Genomic DNA, 4,655 nt, shown 5'->3' with positions numbered 1-4,655 from the left:
CAACACAACCTAATTGTGTTAAAATGTGCATGCTCACCTTTGTGCTCAATCTTTTGAAAGGTGATAAAGCGCATGAATACTGAGCACATGATTTCTCGATTATTATATGATGAATTAACATCTTCAGGGAGATTTTTCCCTTCTATACTCATACCTGTTCTATCTATATTTGATCTTTTGATAGAAACGGTAATTTTCAGTTCATGGTGTTGATATCTACAGGTCATATATGTATAATTCTTGTCTTTACAGTTAAAACGAGCCAAAAATCACTGAGTTCGGACATCGTATGCAAAAGTTATGCCTAAAACAGTTTTGTGTATGAATTCGTGTTAGGATCCGTCACAACCCAATCACATGGATCGGTCACAACCTATACATGTGACTTAGTATGACCGGTCCCTACCTAGTCCATACGAAGGAGTGTAAAACTGTTTTGTCAATAACTTCTTCGTTTTTTGCGTTGGTTTTGTAATCTAATTTCCTACAAGATTGAGGTAATTGACATACTTGATTTTATGTTGAATATTTATGGTGTATTGCAAATAGAGTTTATGAGATTTATTTCGATTTCTCACAAAAAACCTAATTTCTGGTCTCATAGAATTGGGCCCTTATGATTGGTGTGACTTTTTGATTTAGCGGGATTAAGTTCTAGCCCATGTCGGTAGGCTTTATCAAAGGATCATAAGGTGTTCTGATTGAAACTCATATGTGAAAAGTCAAAATATGTTTAATCAATGTATGTTTACATAAGTTGTGTTTAGTATAAGATATGTGTTTCAGGTTTTAACTTTTGCTATTGGCACGCATTAGTAAGACTGATTCAACCTTTCTTTGGTAAAGGTTTCTTCTGTTGTTCTTTTGTTCTTGTGGGAAGATGACAACACACAGGGGGAGAGTTCTTATTTGAACTTGCACTTAATGATATATCTTTGTTGGGAGATGTGATTGCGAGAATTTGAGGTAACGATTTTATTTGTTAGTTAATCAATTTTCTTTTTTTTATGTTGCATATATGTTGCTTTTTCTTAACAAAATTTCGGTACAATTGATGTGTTCCATTATTGTGTATGGATTGTTTATGTGATTCAATTGTTTCCGGTTAAGAAAAATTGTATCAATTTATTTGGTTTATTGTTTGATATCTTCTTTATTGTTGGGTATCAAGTGTTTTTGCTTAACGAAATTTTGTGCAATTGCGGTGCTGTAATGTATATATTTCAATTGCTTGCGGTTAAGGAAAATAATTTTTCAAGTCAATTTATTTGGTTTGTATCCATTGTTTTTGGCTTAACAAAATTACGGGGTCATTTGTTTAGTCCATTTGATTCCGGATAAGAGAAACTAAGTTAATTCTGATCTTAGTTAGACTTATTAATTGAAGGATTCGGTTATTCAAGTCTAATCGAATGCCTTGGCAAGTAAAACTAGTTAACTTATCTAGTGTTTGTCTTGTCTAAAGGGAAAGGTCTAAGTTAGTGTCTGAATAATTAGAGCCTGATGAGAAAAATAAAGTTAATTCTGATCTTTATTTTGGTCTTATCGAAACAAGCGATTGTACATACACAATCGGTTCAACAATAGAATTAAGTTTCTTAGTCGATTTGTTGGACTATAGGGAATTTTGCTTTGGGCAATTGTTTTCTTGATAACATATTGAAACAAAATTACTTTTGTATTTTCGGTTTTAATGTCGGTTATCTAAAATGGTATGTGAAACCTTCGTGCTTTACTCTTATGGGTTTGTACAAGTCTTTTAGTCTTTCGGTTTATCCTTTATTTTCTCGGACCTTTGTCATTTTGTGACAAAAGGGGGGGGGGAAATATATGGAGTAAACAAGTGATTTTTCATCCCTAAGAAAGGAAAATTGTGCTTAAACGCTATATCTAACGAAAGAGTAATGCATTGACTAAGGGAAAGAAACATATCATATTGTCGTGTGGTATTTCTTACTACAAAAGGGGAATAACAAAGATGTTCGGATTGAACATTTACCTAGCTTGACTTTAAGGGGAGTTAAAGCTTTTGTTATTCAAATGTCAAGCGTATATAAAATGAATTATATTGTAATTTTTTTATCCATATGTAATTAAAGTTTTGTCACTAAAATTGATAAAGGGTGAGATTGTTAGACCATAGCTCGATTGCACTCATCAAGCGTTGGTATGTCAAGTTTGGTTGTCATATTTTAGTATCAAAACTCATCTAGATTCGCTTGATTAAATACTAGAGTCAACTTCGTTTAGGTTAGACTAGAAAGTTTAGGAATGTCAAGACATACAAGTATTACTCCGAAGACCTGAATAATGTGAAGAAGTAACGACTACAATGATGACATCATCCTACTAATTGAGGTTAGTAATATTGACTTGAACATGTTTCAATTCCTAAAGTATCTTTCAAGTCGTGCTATATTGAAAACATAATTGCGAAGTTGTATATAATGTATATTATATTTAATGAAGAGACATAATCATAATAGTATGATCATAGTATTCAGGAATTAGACTACGAAATATAACGCTTATCTTTTGAACTTCGTAGATATGACATCGACATAATCTTGTATATAGTTTTATGATTATGTGATATAAGTATATCCGTAATCCTTTAGGAAACTTAGTTAACCTCAAGCTAAGTTGAGGAAAGAATCCTATTTTAGGAAGGAATCCTTATTCGGACAGAATTCCTAGTTAGGAAATAGTTTTGTTTTCGGCAATACTCTTAGTTTAGGAAATAGATTCCTTATAGAAGTCTTTGGTCGGCTAAGTACGATGAAAGGCTATAAATAGAGAGCTTTCGCTAATATCTAAAGACACACAACTACAGAAAACCTAGAGAGAAGTTTGTGTGACAATTAATTATTGTAAAGACAAGCTTAACAGACAGTTTAAGGTTGATCCACTATTTAGAGAGATTGTGAGCGTAACTAAAAAAGAATTGTAATAGTTTTCTTGTTCATAATCTAGAGAAGATATATTTCTTCGAATTACTTCTCTGTGTTCTGTTTTCTAAGTCTTTTCGTCTATTATTATTCTGAATTCCGCCTCTATAATAATAGCTACCGAGGTATAGAGATCATACTTATCAAGTTGGTACCAGGAGCAAGGTTAGTTTTTAGGGTAGATCCCTGTGGTTTATGGTTTTCACTAGATCTCTCTACATAAAGCTTGGGGAGGTACTCGAGAAGCTAGAAGAAATTAGGAGAACAAGGAAATCAAGGATGACGAATTCAAATGATCCTAAGCAGCGAACCATAAACTACGAGAGAAAAGGTGGTTGCGTTTCATACAGAGATGAAGTCAATTCAAGTAAGCTTTAAGGAATTGGGTGAATGTATTCGTTCTCATACACCTAAACCGAAGACAAAGAAAAACATTATATCTTCACCTGAAGTTTCGAAACAAGAAGAGGAAGAAGATGAGGACGAAAAGAAGACAAATGAGTTTATCAAAAGTCCTACTTCAACTAAACTTCATGGTAAGAATCTGAAAATTGATTTCCGCGTTGATATTCCACTTTATGATGGAAGTATCGACGTAGAGAAATTGGATGATTGGATTGAACGCCTAGAGACGTATTTTTCTTTCTTTGAATATGCTTCAAAGGAAAAGATTTCTTTTGCGGCATTGAAGCTACAAAAGCATTCTCTAACATGGTGGAAAGATTATCAAAGGCAAAACCTAGGTAAGGGAGCATTGTCGTGGAAATAATTCAAGGAAGTTGGAAGGAAACAGTTTTATTTGGTCGGCTACCTTGAGGAGAGATGGTTCAAGTGGTATAACTTGAAGCAATCCTACAACCAAACTGTACAAGATTATACTTCGGAATTTCAGAATCAAGCTATGGTTTTGGATTTGGAATTAGGAGATTATGTTATGTATATGAAATATATCTCCCGGTTCCATGAGTATATACGTAAGGACTTGAGGATGTTTTCAGTAGATATTATTGCTGAAGCAAGTATAAAAGCTAATGTTATTGAAGGCAGGCTTAAGAAATCTGACTCAAAGGGAAATACTATGGGAAAATTTGGAGGTACCACTATGAAAGGAGGTGAAAGGAGCAAAGAAGAAGGGAATTCTAGTCATAAGGAAGGTTTGACTTGCACCCATTGCAAACAAACGGGTCATGTTATCGCAAGTGTTGGGTGAAGAACCCTCATCTAAAACCCAAAGGGTTGCAGAGAAAAGAAGCCAAGAAGGCAACACTAGTCGCGCAAACTCCAAAAGAAGTCCAAGGACTAACTGAACCCAACTCAATGCCCTCTCTTATGACAGGGAAAAAGGAAAAACCTTTAAAAGATGATCCTCGGGAGCGACTCTTCACAGTGAAGATGCAAGTCGAAACATCATTAGTTGAAGTTGTTATTGACCCGTGAAGTCAGAAGAATTTACTTTCACATTTTTTGGTACAAAAGTTGGGTTTGAAGACTTTCAAACATCCGAAGGTGGCTTCAAAGGGAAGGAGGGATGCAGGTTGGAGAACAGTGTACGTTCAAGTTTTCTTTTGATGAGTCATACATTGACGAAGTTGCATGCGACGTAGTACCTTTGGATGTTTGTCAAGTGGTACTAGGTAGTCCTTACCTATGGGATAGAGATGCAACTCTACATAGGATGGAGCAAAAGTACACCTTTACCAAGAATGG

The sequence above is a fragment of the Papaver somniferum genome, chromosome 5 (genome assembly GCF_003573695.1).
Source record: "Papaver somniferum cultivar HN1 chromosome 5, ASM357369v1, whole genome shotgun sequence".
Lineage (NCBI taxonomy): Eukaryota > Viridiplantae > Streptophyta > Magnoliopsida > Ranunculales > Papaveraceae > Papaver > Papaver somniferum.
The sequence above is the reverse complement of the archived record's forward strand: the minus strand, read 5'-3'. Positions refer to the sequence as shown.